Source organism: Hylobates moloch, unplaced genomic scaffold, assembly GCF_009828535.3.
Source record: "Hylobates moloch isolate HMO894 unplaced genomic scaffold, HMol_V3 SCAFFOLD_13, whole genome shotgun sequence".
Classification (NCBI taxonomy): Eukaryota; Metazoa; Chordata; class Mammalia; order Primates; family Hylobatidae; genus Hylobates; species Hylobates moloch.
Window position 1 is genome coordinate 69,156,888 of NW_026652288.1, and position 25,079 is coordinate 69,181,966.

Here is a 25,079-nt window from a genome sequence, read left to right on the forward strand (position 1 = left end):
TCTCTGTTTTGGTACCAGTACCATGCTGTTTTGGTTACTGTAGCCTTGTAGTATAGTTTGAAGTCAGGTAGCGTGATGCCTACAGCTTTGTTCTTTTGGCTTAGGATTGACTTGGCAATGCGGGCTCTTTTTTGGTTCCATATGAACTTTAAAGTAGTTTTTTCCAATTCTGTGAAGAAAGCCATTGGTAGCTTGATGGGGATGGCATTGAATCTATAAATTACCTTGGGCAGTATGGCCATTTTCACGATATTGATTCTTCCTACCCATGAGTATGGAATGTTCTTCCATTTCTTTGTATCCTCTTTTATTTCATTGAGCAGTGGTTTGTAGTTCTCCTTGAAGAGGTCCTTCACATCCCTTGTAAGTTGGATTCCTAGGTATTTTATTCTCTTTGAAGCAATTGTGAATAGGAGTTCACTCATGATTTGGCTCTCTGTTTGTCTGTTATTGGTGTATAAGAATGCTTGTGATTTTTGCACGTTGATTTTGTATCCTGTGACATTGCTGAAGTTGCTTATCAGCTTAAGAAGATTTTGGGCTGAGACGATGGGGTTTTCTAGATATACAATCATGTCATCTGAAAACAGGGACAATCTAACTTCCTCTTTTCCTAATTGAATACCCTTTATTTCCTTCTCCTGCCTGATTGCCCTGGCCAGAACTTCCAATGCTATGTTGAATAGGAGTGGTGAGAGAGGGCATCCCGGTCGTGTGCCAGTTTTCAAAGGGAATGCTTCCAGTTTTTGCCCATTCAGTATGATATTGGCTGTGGGTTTGTCATAAATAGCTCTTACCATTTTGAGATACATCCCATTAATACCTAATTTATTGACAGTTTTTAGCATGAAGGCTGTTGAATTTTGTCAAAGGCCTTTTCTGCATCTATTGAGATAATCATGTGGTTTTGTCACTGGTTCTGTTTATATGCTGAATTATGTTTATTGATTTGCATATGTTGAACCAGACTTGCACCCCTGGGATGAAGCCCACTTGATCATGGTGCTTAAGCTTTTTGATGTGTTGCTGGATTCGGTTTGCCAGTATTTTATTGAGGATTTTTGCATCGGTGTTCATCAGGGATATTGGTCTAAAATTCTCTTTTTTTGTTGTGTCTCTGCCAGGCTTTGGTATCAGGATGATGCTGGCCTCATCAAACGAGTTAGGGAGGATTCCCTCTTTTTCTATTGATTGGAATAGTTTCAGAAGGAATGGTACCAGCTCCTCCTTGTACCTCTGGTAGAATTTGGATGTGAATCCATCTGGTCCTGGACTTTTATTGGTTGGTAAGCTATTAATTATTGCCTCAATTTCAGAGCCTGTTATTGGTCTATTCAGAGATTCAACTTCTTCCTGGTTTAGTCTTGGGAGGGTGTACGTGTCAAGAATTTATCCATTTCTTCTAGGTTTTCTAGTTTATTTGTGTAGAGGTGTTTATAGTATTCTCTGATGGTAGTTTGTATTTCTGTGGGATTGGTGGTGATATCCCCTTTATCATTTTTTATTTGTCTATTTGATTCTTCTCTCTTTTCTTCTTTATTAGTCTTTCTAGTGGTCTATCAATTTTGTTGACCTTTTCAGAAAACCAGCTCCTGGATTCATTGATTTTTTGAAGGGTTTTTTGTGGCTCTATCTCCTTCAGTTCTTCTCTGATCTTAGTTATTTCTTGCCTTCTGCTAGCTTTTGAATGTGTTTGCTCTTGCTTCTCTAGTTCTTTTAATTGTGATGTTAGGGTGTCAATTTTAGATCTTTCCTGCTTTCTCTTGTGTGCATTTAGTGCTATAAATTTCCCTCTACACACTGCTTTGAATGTGTCCCAGGAATTCTGGTATGTTGTGTCTTTGTTCTCATTGATTTCATAGAACATCTTTATTTCTGCTTTCATTTCATTATGTACCCAGTAGTCATTCAGGAGCAGGCTGTTCAGTTTCCATGTAGTTGAGTGGTTTTGAGTGAGTTTCTTAATCCTGAGTTCTAGTTTGATTGCACTGTGGTGTGAGAGACAGTTTGTTATAATTTCTGTTCTTTCACATTTGCTGAAGAGTGCTTTACTTCAAACTATGTGGTCAATTTTGGAATAGGTGTGGGGTGATGCTGAAAAGAATGTATATTCTGTTGATTTGGGGTGGAGAGTTCTGTAGATGTCTATTAGGTCCGCTTGGTGCATAGCTGCGTTCAATTCCTGGATACACTTTTTAACTTTCTGTATTGTTGATCTGTCTAATGTTGACAGTGGGGTGTTAAAGTCTCCCATTATTATTGTGTGGGAGTCTAAGTCTCTTTGTAGGTCACTAAGGAGTAGCTTTATGAATCTGGGTGCCCCTGTACTGGGTGCATATATATTTAGGATAGTTAGCTCTTCTTGTTGAATTGATTTCTTTACCATTATATAATGGCCTTCTTTGTCTCTTTTGATCTTTGTTGGTTCAAAGTCTGTTTTATCAGAGACTGGGATTGCAACCCCTGCCTTTTTTTGTTTTCCATTTGCTTGGTAGATCTTCTTCCATCCCTTTATTTTGAGCCTATGTGTGTCTCTGCACATGAAATGGGTTCCCTGGATACAGCACACTGATGAGTCTTGACTCTTTATCCAATTTGCCAGTCTGTGTCTTTTAATTGGAGCATTTAGCCCATTTACATTTAAGGTTAATATTGTTATGTGTGAATTTGATCCTGTCATTATGTTAACTGGTTATTTTGCTCATTAGTTGATGCAGTTGCATCCTAGCCTTGATGGTCTTTACCACTGGGCATGCTTTTGCAGTGGCTGGTACCGGTTGTTCCTTTCCATGTTTAGTGCTTCCTTCAGGAACTCTTGTAGGGCAGGTCTGGTGGTGACAAAATCTCTCAACATTTGCTTGTCTGTAAAGTATTTTATTTTATTTTATTTTTATTTATTTATTTATTTTTTTTTTTTGAGACAGAGTCTCACTCTGTCACCCAGGCTGGAGTGCAGTAGCATGATCTTGGCTCACTGCAAGCTCCGCCTCCCGGGTTCACGCCATTCTCCTGCCTCAGCCTCTCCGAGTAGCTGGGACTAGGGGCCCGCCCCTGTGGCCCCAGCAATTTTTTTATTTTTTTTTTTTTTAGTAGAGACAGGGTTTCACCATGTTAGCCAGGATTGTCTCGATCTTCTGACCTCATGATCCACCCACCTCGGCCTCCCGAAGTGCTGGGATTACAGGCATGAGCCACCACGCCCAGCCAAAGTATTTTATTTCTCCTTCACTTATGAAGCTTAGTTTGGCTGGATATGAAATTCTGGGTTGAAAAGTCTTTTCTATAAGAATGTTGAATATTGGCCCCCACTCTCTTCTGGCTTTTGAGTTTCTTCCGAGAGATCAGCTGTTAGTCTGATGAGCTTCCCTTTGTGGGTAACCCGACCTTTCTCTCTGACTGCCCTTAACATTTTTTCCTTCATTTCAACTTTGGTAAATCTGACAATTATATGTCTTGGAGTTGCTCTTCTCGAGGAGTATCTTTGTGGCGTTCTCTATATTTCCTGAATTTGAATGTTGGCCTGCCTTACTAGATTGGGGAAATTCTCCTGGATAATATCCTGCAGAGTGTTTTCCAACTTGGTTCCATTCTCCCCATCCCTTTCATGTACACCAATCAGACGTAGATTTGGTCTTTTCACATAGTTCCATATTCTTTGGAGGGTTTGTTCGTTCCTTTTTACCCTTTTTTCTCTAAACTTCTCTTCTTAATTCATTTCATTCATTTGATCTTCCATCACTGATACCCTTTCTTCCAGTTGATCAAATCGGCTACTGAAGTTTGTGCATTTGTCACATAGTTCTCTTTCCATGGTTTTCAGTTCCATCAGGTTTTTAAGGACTTCTCTGCATTATTCTAGTTAGCCATTCGTTTAATCTTTTTTCTAGGTTTTTAACTTCTTTACCATGGGTTCGAACTTCCTCTTTTAGCTCAGAGAAGTTTGATCATCTGAAGCCTTCTTTCAACTCGTCAAAGTCATTCTCCATCCTGCTTTGTTCCATTGCTGGTGAGGAGCTGTGTTCCTTTGGAGGGAGAGAGGTGCTCTGATTTTTAGAATTTTCAGCTTTTCTACTCTGTTTTTTTCCCACTTTGTGGTTTTATCTTCCTTTGGTCTTTGATGATGGTGATGTATAGATGGAGTTTCGGTGTGGATGTCCTTTCTGTTTGTTAGTTTCCTTCTAACAGTCAGGACCCTCAGCTACAGGTCTGTTGGAGTTTGCTGGAGGTCCACTCCAGCCCCTGTTTGCCTGGGTATCAGCAGCGGAGGTTGCAGAACAGCGAATATTGCTGAATAGCAAATGTTGCTGCCTGATCGTTCCTCTGGAAGCTTCGTCTCAGAGGGGTACCCAGCCGTATGAGGTGTCAGTCTGCCCCTACTGGGGGGTGCCTCCCAGTTAGGCTACTCAGGGGTCAGGGACCCACTTGAGGAGGCAGTCTGTCTGTTCTCAGATCTCAATCTGCATGCTGGGAGAACTACTACTCTCTTCAAAGCTGTCAGACAGGGACATTTAAGTCTGCAGAGGTTTCTGCTGCCTTTTGTTTCGCTATGCCCTGCCCGCAGAGGTGGAATCTACAGAGGCAGGCAGGCAGGTCTTCTTGAGCTGCACTGGGCTCCACCCAGTTCGAGCTTCCAGGCTGCTTTGTTTACCTGCTCAATCCTCAGCAATGGCGGGTGCCCCTCCCCCAGCCTTGCTGCCTCCTTGCACTTTGATCTCAGACTGCTGTGCTAGTAGTGAGCAAAGTTCCGTGGGCATAGGACCCTCCAAGCCAGGCATGGGATGTAACCTCCAGGTGTGCCATTTGCTAAGACCATCAGAAAAGTGCAATATTAGTGTGGGAGTGACCCGATTTTCCAGGTGTCATCTGTCACCGCTTTCCTTGGCTAGGAAAGGGAATTCCCTGACCCCTTGTGCTTCCCAGGTGAGGCAATGCCTCGCCCTGCTTTGGCTCATGCTCAGTGCGCTGCACCCACTGTCCTGCACCCACTGTCTGACAGTCCCCCGTGAGATGGACCCAGTACCTCAGTTGGAAATGCAGAAATCATCCATCTTCTGTGTTGCTCACACTTGGAGCTGTAGACTGGAGCTCTTCCTATTCGGCCATCTTGGAACCACCCCCCCCACCTTCTGTCTTCGACTTGACATTCTTATCAACTGACTTGACAAAACTGATATTTATGGATCACTATTCCCAACAACAATCTTTACTAGGATGCATAAAATACTCTCCAAAATAAGTCATATTTCTAGACCATTAATAAATCAATTGAAATGATTAAAACTATTCAAAATGTGATCTCTGATCACAATGGCATTAAATTATAAATCAATAACAATAAATCTGAAAAATTAAAATAGTGGGAAATCAAGGCAAAATCCTTTTACAACCCATGTGTCAAAGAAGAAGTCATAAGGATAATTAAAAAACATTTCAAATTAAACAATATCAAAAACACAGTATATCAGAATCTGCAGAATTAACTAAGCAGAATTAGGTGTAATGTTTTAAAGCTTGTATTAGAAAATAAGCAAGGTTTAAATTAATAATCTAAGCATACACTGTAAGAAGTTAAGTACAGCAAAGTAAACACACAGTAAGTTGAAGTAAGAAAATAATAGAAATAAAAGCAGAAAGCGATCAAATACAAAACAGAAATACAAAGAGAAAAATGAATGGAATCAAATATTGATTATTTAAAAAGATTAATGTAATTGAAAAATCTCTAGCTACTATGATTGAAAAGAAATAAAACAGAGATTACCAATATCAGAAATGAAAGAGGAGACATAATTGGAGATCTTACAGAATTTAAAATGTTAAATATAAAATACTGAAACAATAGTATGCAAATAAATTCAACAACTTAGACAAAATGGATATATTACTTAAAAGCACACAGGAATAAATTAAAAATCTGTTCTGGCCAGGGCAATCAGGCAGGAGAAGGAAATAAAGGGTATTCAGTTAGGAAAAGAGGAAGTCAAATTGTCCCTGTTTGCAGATGACATGATTGTATATCTAGAAAACCCCATCATCTCAGCCCAAAATCTCCTTAAGCTGATTAGCAACTTCAGCAAAGTCTCAGGATACAAAATCAATGTGCAAAATCACAAGCATTCTTATACACCAATAACAGACAAACAGAGATCCATATCATGAATGAACTCCCATTCACAATTGCTTCAAAGAGAATAAAATACCTAGGAATCCAACTTACAAGGGATGTGAAGGACCTCTTCAAGGAGAACTACAAACCACTGCTCAATGAAATAAAAGAGGATACAAAGAAATGGAAGAACATTCCATACTCATGGGTAGGAAGAATCAATATCGTGAAAATGGCCATACTGCCCAAGGTAATTTATAGATTCAATGCCATCCCCATCAAGCTACCAATGGCTTTCTTCACAGAATTGGAAAAAACTACTTTAAAGTTCATATGGAACCAAAAAAGAGCCCACATTGCCAAGTCGATCCTAAGCCAAAAGAACAAAGCTGGAGGCATCACGCTACCTGACTTCAAACTATACTACAAGGCTACAGTAACCAAAACAGCATGGTACTGGTACCAAAACAGAGATATAGATCAATGGAACAGAACAGAGCCCTCAGAAATAATGCCACATACCTACAACCATCTGATCTTTGTCAAACCTGACAAAAACAAGAAATGGGGAAAGGATTCCCTATTTAATAAATGGTGCTTGGAAAACTGGCTAGCCATATGTAGAAAGCTGAAACTGGATCCCTTCCTTACACCTTATACAAAAATTAATTCAAGATGGATTAAAGAGTTACATGTTAGACCTAAAACCATAAAAACCCTAGAAGAAAACCTAGGCAATACCATTCAGGACATAGGCATGGGCAAGGACTTCATGTCTAAAACACCAAAAGCAATGGCAACAAAAGCCAAAATTGACAAATGGGATCTAATTAAATTAAAGAGCTTCTGCACAGCAAAAGAAACTACCATCAGAATGAATAGGCAACAAATAGATTGGGAGAAAATTTTTGCAATCTACTCATCTGACAAAGGGCTAATATCCAGAATCTACAATGAAGTCCAACAAATTTACAAGAAAGAAACAAACAACCCCATCAAAAAGTGGGCGAAGGATATGAACAGACACTTCTCAAAAGAAGACGTTTATGCAGCCAAAAGACACATGAAAAAATGTTCATCATCACTGGCCATCAGAGAACTAGAAATCAAAACCACAAGGAGATACTGTCTCACACCAGATAGCATGGCGATCATTTAAAAGTCGGGAAACAACAGGTGTTGGAGAGGATGTGGAGAATTAGGAACACTTTTACACTGTTGGTGGGACTGTAAACTAGTTCCACCATTGTGGAAGTCAGTGTGGCGATTCCTCAGGGATCTAGAACTAGAAATACCATTTGACCCAGTCATCCCATTACTGGGTATATACCCAAAGGACTGTAAATCATGCTGCTATAAAGACACACGCACACGTATGTTTATTGTGGCACTATTCACAATAGCAAAGACTTGGAACCAACCCAAATGTCCAACAATGATAGACTGGATTAAGAAAATGTGGCACATATACACCATGGAATACTATGCAGCCATAAAAAATGATGAGTTCATGTCCTTTGTAGGGACATGGATGAAGCTGGAAACCATCATTCTCAGCAAACTATCACAGGGACAAAAAAGCAAACACCGCATGTTCTCACTCATAGGTGGGAATTGAACAATGAGAACACATAGACACAGGAAGGGGAACATCACACACCGAGGCCTATTCTGGGGTGGGGGGAGTGGGGAGGGATAGAATTTGGAGATATACCTAATGTTAAATGACAAGTTACTGGTTGCAGCACACCAACATGGCACATGTATACATATGTAACTAACCTGCACGTTGTGCACATGTATACCCTAAAACTTAAAGTATAATAAAAAAAATCTGAATAGCCCTATATGTATTTACAAAATTGATTTCATAATTTGATATCTTCTGATAAAGACAACTTCACCCAAATAGCTTCACTGGTGAATTCTATTAAAAGTTTAAGGAATAAATGATATCTATCTTATGAAAACTCTTTTGTAGAAGAGAAAAGAAGGGAACAATTTTCAACTCATTTTACAAGTCCAGCATAACCATGATACTAAAATCATAGATATTAGGGAGAAAAAATACAACTAACAGACCAAAATTTTTTTAACATAGATACAAAAATCCTTAACAAAATAATAAATTTACCTCTAGCAAATTATAACAAACACATAATGATAAAGGAATCTGGAGAATAAGATGTTGATTTAATATTCAAAAATCAATCCACATTAGTAGAATAAGGACAAAAAGCTTATATAATAACCTCTCAAAAAAAGTTCCGGAAATGCTTTTTTTTTTTTTTTTGAGATGGAGTTTCGCTCTTATTGCCCAGGCTGGAGTGCAGTGGTGCAATCTCAGCTCATGGCAAACTCCACCTCCCGGGTTCAAATTATTCTCCTTCCTCAGCCTCCCAAGTAGCTGGGATTACAGGCATGCGCCACCATGCCCAGCTGATTTTTTTTTGTATTTTTAGTAGAGACGGGTTTCACCATGTTGGCCAGGCTGGTCTGGAACTCCTGACCTCAGGCAATCTACCCACCTCAGCCTCCCAAAGTGCTGGGATTACAGGGAGAAACATTTTACAAATTAAAATCCATTCATTATAATAACTGTCAGTAAACTAAGAGTAAATAACCGCTTCTTCAATAAAGGGTATCCATTAAAACTCTACAGCAAACATCATATTTAATGGTAAAATACCTAACACTCTCCTAAGACGAAAAACTATTACTGCTCCTATTACTGTCAGTCAGCATTGTAATGAAAGCTCTAGTTAATGCAGAATGGCAGGAAGTAAGTGGGAGAATAGGCATATATATCAGAAAGGAAAAAATAAAACTATTAATATCTTTATTTGCAGGTGACAAGATTGTGTTATACATAATTCTAAGAAATTTTTAAGAAATATACTAGAATGAGTTAGTGGATTTAGCAGTCATATGATAGAAGGTCAATATGAAAAATAAATTTTATGTACCACGTTTATACATATAATTCGCAACAAGAAACTGGAAAGTGTGATTTAAAATTACACCATTTACAACAGCACCAAAAAACATAAAAACTTTGAAATAAATTGAACTATATATGTGCAGGATCTCCACGCTGAAAACTAAAAAACAATTCTGAGAAAAATTTACAACCTAAACAAGTAGAGAACTGTACCATATTAATCAGTTTGAAGACTCAGTATTTTAAGAGGTCAATTCTCCCCAAATTGATCTTCAGATTCAATAAAATCTTAATGAAAATTTTAGGAGAATCTCTTGTAGAAACCAACAAACTGATTCTAACTGTCTATGGAAATGCAAAAGACCTAACGTAGAAATAAAAAAAAAAAAAATTAAGGAATATAACATCTAATTGACTGACAAAGCTACAGTAGTTATAATAGCATAATATTGCCATAAAGTTAGACAAATATATGAATGGAACAGAATGGAAAGTCCAAAATTGACACAATATTGTCAAATCCATTTTTTTTTTCAAAGGAGTCAACATGATTCAATGGATAAAGTCTTTTCATCCAGTACTACTGAAACAACAAGATATTCATATGAGACAAAAAATGTCTTGGACCCTATCTCAATCCGTACATAAAAAGTAAGTTAACGTGGATTATAGACTTAAACATAAAAGTTAAAGCTATAAAATTGTGAAAACGGAAGTAGGAAAATATAGTGATCTTGTGATAGGCAAAGATTTCTCACAAAGGATCCAGAAAGCAATAATCTCACACACAAAAATATACAAATTAAACTTCAAAATTTAAAATTTTGGTTCGCCAAGAGATATAACTAAAAAGAAAAGGAAAGTCACAGCTTGGGAGAAAATATTTGTCATGCACATATTGAACAAGCACCTGTATCCAGAATATATGAAGAACAATTATACCTCAATAATCCTATAAATAATGGGCTAAATAATTTAACAGCATGTACAAAATAAAATATACAAATGCATAATAAGCTCATGAAAACATGTCCAACATCATTATCAGCAAATGCAAATTAAAGCCACAAAGGGATATTTCAAAATATCTAATAAAAAGGATATCCAAAATATCCAATAAAAAAATTGAGAATATGAAATGTAGGCAAGGATGCAGAGCTACTGGTATTCTTACATGTTAGTGGTAAAAGTATAAACTATACAATGAAGCTGGACATGTTCCCAGCAGTTTCTCATAAAATTAAACATTCTGCTATGTTTTGGATATGGCTTGCCCCCACCAAAACTCAGGTTGAAATTTGATCTCCAATTTGGTGGTGTTGGGAGGTAGGACTAAGTGGAAGGTATTTGGGTCATGGGGGCAGATTTCTCATGAATGTCTTGGTGCTCTGTAAAGTTCTCTCTCTGGCAAGAGTGGATTAGATCCATCAGGAATGGATTCCTTCCTATGACAGTGAATTGTTAGAAAGCAAGGACGCCCCTCAGGTTTTGCCCCACTGCATGTGTCTGCTTCCCCTTTGACCTTCTGTCATGTTGTGGCACAGCATAAACCCCCTTGCCAGAAGCCAAGCAGATGCCGGTACCATGCCCCTTGAACTTCCTAGCCATAGAACCATGATCTAAATAAGGCTCTTTTCTTTATAAATTACCCTGTCTCAGGTATTCTTCTATAGCAACACAAAATAGACTAAGACACATCCCTACTCAATAACATAGCTGCCTCTTCAACATATTCACCCTAAGGAAATAAAAACATATGCACATAAAAACCCTTATATTAGAATGTTCATAGCAGCTTTATCGACAACAACCAAAAGCTGGAAATAACCAAAACGTCCATCAATAAAAGGATGGAAAAGCAAATTGCTGTATATTGATAAAATAGAATGTTATTTAGTAATAAAAATGTATAAACTACTGACATATATAAAATGTAGATAAACCTCAAAAACATGAAAGTGATCAAAAGAAGCCAGACACAAAAAGATACATACTAAATGATTCTTTTTATAAAAAGTTCTAGAGGAGACAAAACTTGTCTCTAATGACAAAATTCAAAATAGTATTGCATGGTGAATGGGGCCTGGACTGGTTGGAAAGAGGTATAAAGAGACCTTTAGGGGTGATGAACATGCTCTATATCATAATGGGGTAGGTGTATGCACTTGACCTCATTCACCATACACTTCAGATTTATGCATCCCAGCCGGGCATCGTGGCTCACACCTGTAATCCCAGCACTTTGGGAGGCCAAGGCGAGCGGATCACAAGGTCAGGAGGTCGAGATCATCCTGGCTAACATGGTAAAAACCCGTCTCCACAAAAAATACAAAAAATTAGCCTGGCGTGGTGGCATGTGCCTGTAGTCCCAGCTACTCGGGGGACTGGGGCAGGAGAATCGCTTGAACCCGGGAGGCAAGAGGTTGCAGTGAGTTGAGATTGTGCCACTGCACTACAGTCTGGGCAACAGAGCGAGACACCATCTCAAAAGAAAAAAAAAAGATCTATACATCCCTATGTATGTAAATTACACTTCAATAATCTAATCCCATTGAAATGTTTGAGCACCTCTATGTACAAAGATCACATGGAAAATAGACAGACAAATAATATCAATGACATACTTATTTTTAACTTCAAATATGGTCATATGAGGATTAAACATTTAAACAACTCACAATTATGCAGTTCAAATGAATGCTGTACAGATTAAAGACAGTACTTTCAGAAATTATTCTAAGAAATTTATTCATTTAACTTGGAAGATATGAGTCATCTTTCATTTCAAAAAATATTTATTGAGCACCTATAATAGTCAATGTACTAGGATGATAGATAATGTGCATTGAGCATCTAAAACATGCAGACGTTGTGCCAATTTCACTATAACATCATCTTACTGCAGCACAGTAGTTAAAAGCCAAGCAGATCTGGGTTTCAGTTCAGACTTTGTAACCTGCTATTTATATATAAACTCAGGGAAATGACTAAACTTTCATAAATTCAAAATTCTCACTTGTCAAGTGAGAATCATAGTAACTGTACCTATTTTGTTGTATGTTTGTAAAGATTAAATAAAATAGGCAAAATAAAGACATGGTCCAAATCCTAAAGAATCAAGTAGGATGCTGACAACAAATAACTTCATTATAGTGTGTTTAGAAGTATGCCACTGGTGCTATCAGAGAAGAGGAAGAGGAGGTTAGATAAATTCCTTAGAAAGATGCCTCAATAGAATATTGAAGAATAACAGAATAATTGAAAAATACATGAACTACAGGCAAAGGAAACGTCATAAACATAATCTCAAAGGCAAAAAATTAAAGTCCTAATTGCTGGAATGCAAAACACAAGACAGATAAGGCAGGATAGATTCAGAGGGCCCAAGTTTTATAGAAGGTTTTATATTACATGTTAAAAAGTTTCACCTATATTCTGTAGGCTCTTAGGAGCCATTGAAGGGTTTTAAGTGACAGCAATTTGGCATTTTAAAAACACAGGTGGCTCTATGGAAGTTGTATTTGAAAATGGCAAGGTTGGTGTCTGAGAGGGAACTTAGGAGGCTGTTACAAAATTTCAGGCAAGACATAATAAGGCATAAACTAGGGCAATTATAGAGGCATGAAGATGGTGAAGTTCTGAGAAATTCAGAGGAAGTAAAATGGGCAAAGCAAACTAAGTCATTGGCTGTGAGAGGTGAGGGAGATAACATGCAGATTTGTTTCCTGAGTTACAATAGTCTCATAAGGATTGTAAGAGAAAGAACAGGTTTGATTTTGAGCATGTTACATTTGAGATACCTCTATGAATCCCAAGGGATTATGCATAGCCCTGGTGAATCTGCATGTAAAGCTCAGAAGAAAGCTTAAGAGTCATATGAATTGGGGAGCTGTGGAGTATAAAGAAATAGATCTATTAAAATGACTGAGATCATCTAAAAAGAAAACAGAGTACACACTGGTATGAGCCAAAGACATAACCCTGGGGTCACTAATTAAAGCAACTGGTAAATGAAGAACTTAGAAGGAAGGCAGAAAGAAATAGAAAAACAACAACAACAAAAAAGTACGAAGCAAACAAAGAGAGAGTAACATCCCAGAAAAAAAGAGACCAGAAAATTGGTCTTTGAGCAGTGAAATGTGAGACGGGTATATTAGGTAGAGCAAAAGCCTGAAAGTTTCATGCTGTGTTCAGGAAAATATCCACACATTAAAAATGTAGTTTAAAGTGAATTAAGAGATTGGGACCAGCTAATGGGCTCTTGAAAGTGCTAGTAAGTTCAAGTTTTACTCTCAAGCATTGGGAAAGTATTACAAGTCATTTGGGAGAAAAGTTACATATTCAATTGTTTATTTCGGAAGTCAAACTCTAATCTTTGTGTAAAAGAAAGAATGGAGACAGAAGAGATGCTAGAAGAGCGTTTGGGTGGCAGTTGCAAAATATGGGAGTTGAAGGTGAGCGCCTGAATTAAGAGGATGGGAAGTCAGACTAGCAAGTTTTTTCCCCTGGGAGGGTAGGAAGAGTCATATGAATTGAGGAGCCGTTGGTGGGTGTTACCAGTGGATACCTTAAAGGGACCTGGCTTAGGGAAGTGAGAACTGAGACCATCTATGTCCACATGACTTACAGTCTGTAGACCACCTATGTCAATGTGACTTAGTTCTTTGTTTTAGAAAAAACTTTTCCAAGGCAAAATAAGACTGTACAGCAAAAAATAATTCTCGATTGTTTCAGATAAATGTATCAAAAAGTTTGTTCACCTGAGCAAGCAGCCCACTTACCAAACAAAGTTTACTTATCAAGACTTTCTGTAGCAGATTTGTACAGTCTCAGTTAGCTCCAATCTTGAAGACCTTTAATTACTTGATCCTAGTTGCGAGTATTCTGTAGATATTCTGCTTCTGACTTCCAATTCTGAGACACTAATAAGACTCTTAAACTGGTCTTCCTTACTGCGACAAGTTCTAGTTAAATTTTGCTGAACAGATTCCTTGGTGATAACTGAGAAAGTTTATTAGAGAGAATATAATGAACGCATTGTGGGACATATTTGACTTGAAAGATCTGCAAGACATTGGCAGGCAGTTAAAATTTTTGATCTAGGGCTAAAAAGAGATGGATGTAAAAATTTACATTTGATAAAGCTTTCAAAAAATCACTATTGTTGGGGCTCAGAGAATGAATATGGTGCTTTGGTACGCTGAGAGCTTTTGAATTAAAGGAAACTTGAAGGGCTTAGAGCTGCCTCAGAACCAAAACCTTTCTAACCTCTTGTTTTTCACCACCCCTCCCAAGCCCCACTCAATCCCTGCCCCACTCCACTCCCCTCACGACCCCACATCCACTTCCACCATCACCCATCCAAGTGCAGAGAGGAGCTCTCTCTGAAAGTTCCCTAATCTGGCAAGGAAACTTCTTCCAAAATAAAATTCAATTGTCTTAAAACTCTCTCCTTAGGGATCTCATCAAATAACCGGGAAAAGACTAGCCACCAGAGAAATGACTAAAAGTCACTGCCACACCCAGGCAGACTTTTTATCTAGTGTGAGGGCAGCAACAAAAGATTCCCTGGAAGACTTTATCTGGCATAAGGCAGCCTTTGTTCACAGTGAAGTTCCCCTCCTCACTTTTTTGCAATTCATCACCTCACCCAGAGCTCAGAGGAACCTTATTCCAGGTCACTGTCTGTTCTGTCCCATTTAGTTTCCAAAGGGAATCATTTACAAAGTATTGTCTGCTCTTTTGGGCCATTCAATTCTCAAAAAATCATTTACTACCCTTCAAAATTACCTACATTTCCCCATTTCCCCTTTCCCTATGAAGAAGACTATTTAAAATTGCGACCCTCATTGGTTTGATAATCACTCTTCTGTAATTTTTCCCCCATGCACCTTAAGAAATGTGTATGCGTTTTCTCCCATTATAGTCAGTTCATTTCAGTGAAAATTCAAAGGGCAGAGGGAAGTTTTCCTTTAGCTCCTACATGATCATATCACTCAGATGGGCAAAATATGGATTCAGGTCAAAATGTTATAAACTAATAATAATTATATTTTTCTTTAATCTTCTCATCAAACATCACAACCACCGTTTCCCACTGTACATCCTCCACTTTATGAAGGTTTGTCGTGCCAAGCTCATCCTTGACTCCATGATTTAGTTGATGTTGCTCTTCCTACCTTTAATATTTTTTTCCTCTTTTCCACAGTTTAAATTCCTCAGGGCTAATAGCCCCCTTCTAGCTCTTGAAGCTTTTTCAGAGGCTTCATTAATTCTCAGTGTTTGCCCCTTCTCTTTTCTCTGTTGCTTAACTTCTCTCCAATCCATCACGCATTTGTTTTGTATCCCTGACAATATTAAAATTGCCTTAAAGAGAGTGATCAATACTTACCTTTGTTATTGTTCCCAGTCGCTAGTTTATTTCGGAACTTGTAAGCCTTCAATGTATATATTTAAATGTATTAACTTGAACTCAGGAAGGTTAAGAGGAAATTCACATATCTTTCTTTGCAAAAAAAAGATATGTTTAGCAATTACCTGGTTAATAACTATTAGCTTAATTTGAGAGATTAGGAGAGAATGAAAAGGATATCTGAAAACATATTTAAGCTAAAGATCTAAAAGATGCAAAATTTTTAATTAGTTTCTGAAATTGTTATATAGTAGGTAGCTAGTCAGACATAACAGGGCAGGAGAGTGCCCTCCCACCCTCCAACCAGGAATATCAGGTGACCATCATGTGATGGTCAGGTGGTTAACTGTCTCTCTAAAATAATAATTGATTGCAGCCAGTACCAGGGAAATGCAGTCTTGCTACAGATAGGAAAAAGCTGAAACTGATAATCAGTAGCTTCCAATAAGATCTCAGGAGTTGGGAGAGTAGGCTTAAGCATGCGCACTAAGAGATAAAAATGGCAAGAGTTTAACTGGTATATGACCTCCTAGGGACATTTGGCTGGTAAGGGAAGACGGCCTTAAGTAAGCATGTATACAATTCAAGTAAGCACACTGTACATGCTCCCCTCCCAAGTGCTGTCAGCCACTACACATGTGAATGGCCAACCACAAGGAAAGAATAAGGAGTAAAGGGACACAAGACCCCAGAAGTTTGCCAACATATAAAACCCCGAATCAAAAGGTCAAAAGGTGCACTTGTCCTTCAAGTTGCCTGCTTGGCCCTCTTCCAAGTATACTTTCCTTCTTTTCATTCCTGCTCTAAAGCATTTTAATGAACATTCAATTCTGCTCTAAAGCTTGCCTCAGTCCCTTCTTCTGTCTTATGGCACTCTGTTGACTTCTTTCTTCTGAGGAGGCAAGAATTTAGGTTGCTGTAGACCCATATGGACTTGTCACTGATAACAAAATGTGGATTGTAAGTATTTTGCATCAAACATATATCTATGTATATAGAAGCATATATATAGTTATGTGTAAGGCTGGGAGGATATGCACCCAAATGTTAACAGTGGTTATCTTATGTGTAATGAAGGTAGGAGAAAGGATTGCGGGTAACTTCTTCTTCCTTATTTTCATCTTATTTATTTATTTAATTTATTCTAGAGCACACTGATATTTGTTGGGTGATAAAACATAGTTGAATAAAATTAAAAGTATTAGTGTTCATTGTAGAAGTCTTTATGAGGTGTGTTAGAAAGATGTGAGCAAAATTATTCATCCTCAAAATAAAATAGTGAAAGAGAATGAAAGTGACAATCTAAGGACTAAAGGAAAACTTCCCTTCTGTCCTCTGAAGGTTTGCTGAAATGAACTGACAATAAACAAATTAGCAGAAGAAAAGGAATAAATATTCATTAATGTACGTAGGAAAAAATGACAGAAGAGTGATTACCCAACAAACAAATGAGGCTCAGAATATTTTATACCCTTCTCTTTTAGTCAGGGTTCTCTAGAGGGACAGAACTAACAGATGTATATATGAAGATGGGTTTATTAAGGAGTATTGACTCAAATGATCACAAGGTGAAGTCCCACAATAGGCCTTCTGCCAGCTGAGGAGAAAGGAAGCCAGTCTGAGTCCCAAAACCTCAAAAGTAGGGAAGCTAACAGTGCAGTCTTCAGCCTATGGCCAAAGGCCCAAGAGCCCTTGGCAAATCACTGGTGTAAGTACAAGAGTCTAAAAGCCAAAGAACTTGGAGTCTGATGTTTGAGGGCAGGAAGCATCCAGCACAGGTGAAAGATGAAGGCAGGAAGACTCAAGTTAAGGCAAGTCAAGTCCTTCTACGTTCTTCTACCTGCTTTATTCTAGCCATGCTGGCAGCTGATTAGATGGTGCCTATCCAGATTGAGGGTGGGTCTGCCTCTCCCAGTCCACTAATGCAAATGTTAATCTCCTTGGCAACACCCTCACAGACACACCTAGGAACAATACTTTGCATCCTTTGATCCAATCAAGTTGACACTCAGAAGAGAGGGAAATCAGAAAACTTAGAGAATTGTGAGGGGTATAAATAATTTTTAGGGGGGCAGTTCCAAGACAGCCAAATAGGAGCAGCTCCAGTCTATAGCTCCCAGTGTGAGCAATACAGAAGATGGGTGATTTCTGCATTTCCAACTGAGTACCAGGTTCATCTCACTGGGGCTCATTGGACAGTAGGGGCAGGAGAGTGGGTGCAGCCCACCGAGTGTGAGCTGAAGCAGGGCGAGGCATTGCCTCACCCAGGAAACACAAGGAGTCAGGGAATTCCATTTCCTAGCAAAGGGAAGTGGTGACAGATGGCACCTGGAAAATTAGGTCACTCTCACCCTAATACTGCGCTTTTCCAACGGTCTTAGCAAACAGCACACCAGGAGAATATATCCTGCATCTGGCTCAGATGGTCCCACACCCACAGAGCCTCACTCATTGTTAGCACAGCAGTCTGAGATCGAACTGCAAGGTGGCAGTGAGGCTGGGTGAGGGGTGCCCACCATTCTGAGGCTTGAGTAGGTAAACAAAGTGGCAGGGAAGCTCGAACTGGGTGGAGTCCACCACTGCTCAAGGAGGCCTGCCTGCCTCTATAGACTCCACCTCTGGGGGCAGGGCATAGCCAAACAAAAGGCAGCAGAAACCTCTGCAGACTTAAATGTCCCTGTCTGACAGCTTTGAAGAGAGTAGTGGTTCTCCCAGCACAGAGTTTGAGATCTAAGAACGGACGACTGCCTCCTCAAGTAGGTCCCACTCCTGAGTAGTCTAACTGGGAGGCACCCCCCAGTAGGAGCAGACTGACACCTCACATGGCTGGGTACCCCTCTGAGACGAAGCTTCCAGAGGAATGATCGGGCAGCAACATTTGCTGTTCAGCAATATTCGCTGTTCTGCAGCCTCTGCTGCTGATACTCAGGCAAACAGGGTCTGGAGTGGACCTCCAGCAAACTCCAACAGACCTGTAGCTGACGGTCCTGACTGTTAGAAGGAAAACTAACAAACAGAAAGGTCATCCACACCAAAACCCCATCTGTACGTCACCATCATCAAAGACCAAAGGTAGATAAAACCACAAAGATGGGGAAAAAACAGAGCAGAAAAACTGAAAATTCTAAAAATCAGAGCACCTCTCCCCCTCCTAAGGAATGCAGCTCCTCACCAGCAATGGAACAAAGCTGGATGGAGAATGACTTTGATGAGTTGAGAGAAGAAGGCTTCAGACAAACAAACTTCTCTGAGCTAAAGGAGGAAGTTCGAACCCAATGCAAAGAAGCTAAAAACCTTGAAAAAAGATTAGATGAATGGCTAGCTAGAATAACCAGTGTAGAGAAGTCCTTAAAGGACCTGATGGAGCTGAAAACCATGGCACAAGAACTACGTGACGAATGCACAAGCTTCAGTAGCCGATTCAATCAACTGGAAGAGTGTGTCAGTGATGAAGATCAAATGAATGAAATGAAGCGAGAAGAGAAGTTTAGAGAAAAAAGAGTAAAAAGAAATGAACAAAGCCTCCAAGAAATATGGGACTATGTGAAAAGACCAAATCTACATCTGATTGGTGTACCTGAAAGTGATGGGGAGAATGAAACCAAGTTTGAAAACACTCTGCAGGATATTATCCAGGAGAACTTCCCCAATCTAGCAAGGCAGCCAACATTCAAATTCAGGAAATACAGAGAATGCCACAAAGATACTCCTCGAGAAGAGCAACTCCAAGACACATAATTGTCAGATTCACCAAAGTTGAAATGAAGGAAAAAATGTTAAGGGCAGCCAGAGAGAAAGGTTGGGTTACCCACAAATGGAAACCCATCAGACTAACAACGGATCTCTCGGCAGAAACTCTACAAGCCAGAAGAGAGTGGGGGCTAATATTCAACATTCTTAAAGGAAAGAATTTTCAACCCAGAGTTTCATATCCAGCCAAACGAACTTCATAAGTGAAGGAGAAACAAAATTCTTTACAGACAAGCAAATGCTGAGAGCTTTTGTCACCACCAGGCCTGCCTTACAAGAGCTCCTGAAGGAAGCACTAAACATGGAAAGGAACAACTGGTACCAGCCACTGCAAAAACATGCCAAATTGTAAAGACCATCAATGCTAGGAAGAAACTGCATCAACTAACAAGCAAAGTAACCAGCTAACATCATAATGACAGGATCAAATTCACACATAATATTAACCTTAAATGTAAATGGGCTAAATGCTCTAATTAAAACACACAGACTGGCAAATTGGATAATGAGTCAAGACCCATCTGTGTGCTGTATTCAGGAGACTCACCTCACATGCAGAGACAGACACAGAAGAATTATGTCAAGATAGGTAACGGATGAGAAAGAAATTTGGGCTTGACTGAAGTAATGGGGACTGTCCGTGAAGCCTTGTGGCAGTACAGCCCAGGTAATTTGCTGAGCCTGATGGATGTCAGGGTCAGTCCAAGTGAAAGCAAAGAGAGGCTGGATGAAGGGTGCAAGGAATAGTAAAGAAAGCATGTTTGAGATCCAGAATAGAATAATGGGTTATGGAGGGGTTGTGAAGGGAGGTATTGAGGATAGGAGAGTATATGGCTTTGGCACCAGGGGGTGGATAGGCAAGACAATTTGGTTGATAAGGCTCAGATCCTGAACTAACCTGTAAGGCTTGTCTGGTTTTGGGACAGGTAAAATGGGGGAATTGCAAAGAGAGTTTACAGGCTTTAAAAGGCCATGCTGTAACAGGCAAGTGATAACAGGTTGTAATCATTTTAAAGCATGCTGTGGGAAGGGATAGTGGCATTGAGTGGGGTAAGGGTGATTAGGTTTTAATGGGATGGTAAGGGGTGCATAATTTGTCACCAAGGAGGGAGTAGAGATATCCTATACTTGTGGATTAAGGTGGGGAGATACAAGGAGAGGATGTGAAGGAGGCTTTGAACTGGGGCAAAAGGTGGCAATGAGGTGTGGCTGTATCCCAGGAATACTCAGGGAAGCAGATAATTTAGTTAAAATGTCTCGACCTAATAAGGGACCTGGGCAGGTGGGGATAACTAAAAAAGAGTTCATAAAAGAATGTTGTCCAAGTTGGCACCAGAGTGGGGGAGTTTTTAAGGGGTTTAGAAGCCTAGCCGTCAATACCCACAACAGTTATGGGGGCAAGAGAAACAGGCCCTTGAAAAGAATGTAATGTGGAGTGGGTAGCCCCCATATTGATTAAACAGGGGATAGACTTACCCTCCACTGTAAGAGTTACCCAAAGCATCTGTGATGGTCCAGGAGGCTTCTGAAGTGATCGGACAGTGTCAGGCTTCAGCTACCAAGCCGAGGAAATCTGGGAAGGAGTTGGCCAAGGAACACTGGGTTTGGGCTCCAGGGGCCTTAGGATCAGTGGCAATGTGAGTTGGACAGTCTGACTTCCAGTGGGGGCCCACACAGAGAGGGCATGGCTTAGGAGGAATCCCAGGCTGTGGGCATTCTGAGGCCCAGTGGCCAGGCTTTTGGCATTTGAAGCAAGGTCCATAAGGATGTTTAGAAGGAGCCCCTGGGAGCTGTGGCTTGGATGTTCTGAAGTTTTTGTATGTTGGAGACGTGGTTGTGGGTTGTCTTACAGTGGAGGCAAGTAGCTGTAACTCAGAAATGTGTTGCTGTCTGGCTACCTCCTCTCTATTATTGTACACCTTGAAGGTGAGGTCGATTAATTCCTGTTGTGGGGTTTGAGGGCCAGATTCCAATTTTTGAAGCTTTTTTCTAATGTCAGGAGCTGACTGGGTGATAAAATGCATATTAAGAATAAGGCGGCCTTCTGGTCCCTCTGGGTCTAGGGCAGTAAAGCGTCTAAGGGTTGCTGCTAAGCGGGCCATGAACTGGGCTGGGTTTTCGTCTTTACCTTGGGTAGTTTCTTTAAGTTTGTCATAATTAACAGCCTTGTAAGCTGCCTTTTTAAGCCCTTCAACTAGGCAGGAAACCACGTAATCTCGCCTCGCTATACCTGGGGAATCTGCCTGATAGTTCCGCTGGGGATCTTCTTGGAGGACTGCTCTAATGCCTTCCTGTAAGTTTGTCTCATGGAGCTGGTGGTTGTCAGCATGAGATTGGGCTAGAGAAAAAAACTTTCCCATTCATCTGGGGAGAGGGTAGAAGTTAGGATGACATTTAAGTCACTCCAGGTTAAACTGTAGGACAGAGTTAGATATTGGAATTTCTGTATATATTTAGTGGGGTCTGATGAGAAAGAGCCTAAACGCTGGCTGATCTGGGAAAGGTCTGATAGAGGAAAAAGGCACATGTACCCTGACTATGCCTTCAGCTCCAGCAACCTCTCTAAGAGGAAATTGTTGGGCAGGTACAGGAAAGCTAGTCACAGAACGAAAATGTAAACCAGACCAGGTGTGAGGAGGGGAGGTGATAGAAAGATTATAGGGTGGGGGAGCAGAGGCTGAGGAAGAATTGGGACCTGGCTTGGCCTGGTGAGGAGCAGCCTGGAGAGAAGGGGAGAGGTCAGATGAGTCCATAGAAAATAAGGATTCAAAGGACTCAGAGCTTGGGGTGGAGACTGAAGGAACAGATAGGAGAGAAAGAAGAAAGATTTGGGATGAGTCACATTGGGAGCAGAGACTATGGAGGGACCAATGTGTAAAAGAATGCCTGGATGTCAGGCACCTCAGACCATTTGCCCATTTTTCGACAAAACTTATCTAGGTCTTGTAAAATGGAGAAATCAAAAGTGCGGTTTTCTGGCTACTTAGAACCATTGTTGAGTTTGTATTGGGGCCAAGCCGTGTTGCTGAAGAAAATAAGATGCTTAGATTTTAGGTCAGGCAAGAGTTGAAGAGGTTTTAAGTTTTTGAGAACACAGGCTAAGAGAGAAGAAGGAGGAATGGAGGGTTGAAGGTTGCCCATAGTGAAGGAGGCAAGTTTAAAGAGAAGGGTAGAGACACGGAGAGAAGGGGTGGGGGGTGCTTGCTCCCCAGGAAAGTGGAAATGGGATGTGAGGTGCTTGCTCCCAAGGAAAGTGGAAATGGGGTGGGAGGTGCTTGCCCCCCAGTAAAGCAGAAAAGGGGTGGGAGGTGCTTGTCCCCAGGAAAGTGGAAATGGGATGGGAGGTGCTTGCCCCCCAGGAAAGTGGAAATGGGGTGGGAGGTTCTTGCCCCCCAGGAAAGTGGAAAAGGGGTGGGAGGTGCTTGCCCCCAGGAAAGTGGAAAAGGGGTAGAGACACGGAGAGAAGGGGTAGGGTGAGCAGCCCTGGGCTGCAATGTGAGTGAGCAGCCAAAGCTGGTGTCCCCACAATTGACTTGCCACCAAAGGAATGTGGGTGAATGACCAAGGCAGGCATCCCTGTGGAGATCACACACCAGTGGAATGTGGGTGAATAATCAGGCAGGCATCCCCACAATGATTAAACACCAAGGGAAGGCTGCCTTCCCGAGTCTGTGACAGGTGCCCGAGTTTTGGGTCCACAGAGAAAATGTGTCTCCTTTGTCTCTACCAGAAAATGAAAGGAACTGAAATTAAGAGAAGGGAGAGATTGAAGGATGGTGCCAAGATTAAAAGAAGAAAGTGTTGAGGGATAGCGAGAGAGGTTGGAGAAGAGAGTAAAAAGAGGCCGCTTACTTGATTTAAAATCGGTGAGATGTTCCTTGGGCTGGTTGGTCTGAGGACGCAAGGTCGTATGTGGATCTCTTCATGGAGTGAAGGTGAGGACAGGGGACTGGTCTCCTGAACAAGTCCCACTGACCCGGGTCTTCGGCACCAAATGTCTCACACGTCCATGTGAAGAGACCACCAAACAGGCTTTGTGTGAGCAACATGGCTGTTTATTTCACCTGGGTGCAGATGGGCTTAGTCCAAAAAGAGAGTCAGCAAGGGGTGGTGGATTATCATTAGTTCTTATAGGTTTTGGGATAGGCGGTGGAGTTAGGAGCAATGTTTTGCAGGCAGGGGGTGGATCTCACAAAGTAGATTCTAAAGGGTGGGGGAGATTATAAAGAACCTTCTTAAGGGTGGGGGAGATTACAAAGTACATTGATCAGTTAGGGTGGGGCAGAAACAAATCACAATGGTGGAATGTCATCAGTTAAGGCTATTTTCACTTCTTTTGTGGATCTTCAGTTGCTTCAGGCCATCTGGATGTATACATGCAGGTCACAGGGGATATGATGGCTTAGCTTGGGCTCAGAGGCCTGACAGGGGTATCATTCTCTGAGCTCCAACACAACTTTCTTTCTGTGCCATCTTTCTTTGTCCCATCAACTAGATTTTTCCGTAGGTGAAATGATAATGGGTTAGGCAAAATAATCAAGACAGCTAAGAGCAGACAAAATATGAGTTTGGCAGAGATGACTATGAAGTATCACCAAAGAATCTAAAGATTTTGAATCCTAAAAAGCTTTTTTTTAATAAGCTATTCCCAGCCTATAAATTGATGTCTTCCTGCCAGTAACTAGAGTCATAGAAAACTCTTCTCACTTCTTATCCTGAAACTCTGATCATATAAAAGCAGAGATTATGTAGAGCTTAGACAGCACCTATCACAGGAAATGAGCAATTGCTTCAGGTATTTTACGGAGAACACTGAAGGAAATGATTAAGTTCTCCACACACAAAGCAAAGAACAAAGAGAGTTAGCACCATGGAAACATTTTGCAAAAATTCTACACAGTTTGAACTGAGAGCAATTGCACACAGAAACACTGAAAATATTTCTCAATTGGTGTTAAATCTATATAAATGCCAAGTCACTGTTCCAATGAAGAAATCATAGCACAGGGACATTGTGCAACAAACTAAAAGGTTCAAAATGGAAGCCAGGAAAGTGAGCTGGTAACATTTTTTAGCAATCCTTAAAGATACAGGAAGTTAAAAATAGAACCTCCTGTATAGACATCCTAATTTGAGCTACTTATTACCTATGTTTAATTTAACTGATGAATTACCTGATGTAATTAATTTCCATAGTATGAGTTTAGGTCCATTATTCCTTTTGTTCTCTTGTAAAACAACAACTTCTTATACAGGTGCACACATATTTTTGGACTTCATAGACCCTAACTAGCAATCACAATAAAAATCCTATTGCATTACCCTCTACAGTGCTACATGACATAGACATGCACTTACTGTTTTGATCAATACTGTGTAGTTAGTTCTTTTCTCTGTCTCTAAACCAGAATTTTTATTGGTGAAGTTATAAACCTAGGTGAAAATTATAATAATGAACTGAACCTATTGACTCTCCTTACATGCTTTATTGCACTGATGCAAACCAGGAAATCATTTTTATTGAGGGTCTTAGAGATCAAATAAAACCAAGACTTGAGTTAAACTTAATAACTTCAGATTTACAATTTAATATATTTACTTATTATTTTTACATCCTGCATTATCTAGTACCCAAAGTAGGTCAGTAAGACAAAATTGGTTTTGGACCTGAGGCTAATGTGCGTAGGCTTCTCATTCCAGGCTTATCTTATCTTCTCTTCTATTTGGCTCATCCATCCAAATCTGCATGTGTCAGAAGCCAACCTAAATAGCAATTACCAAATATAAACACACTAAGTATTGGACACACAATTGAAATTTGGACTTTTGCCCCTGAATATAAATATTCCTCAAGAATTTCTTTTCCCACC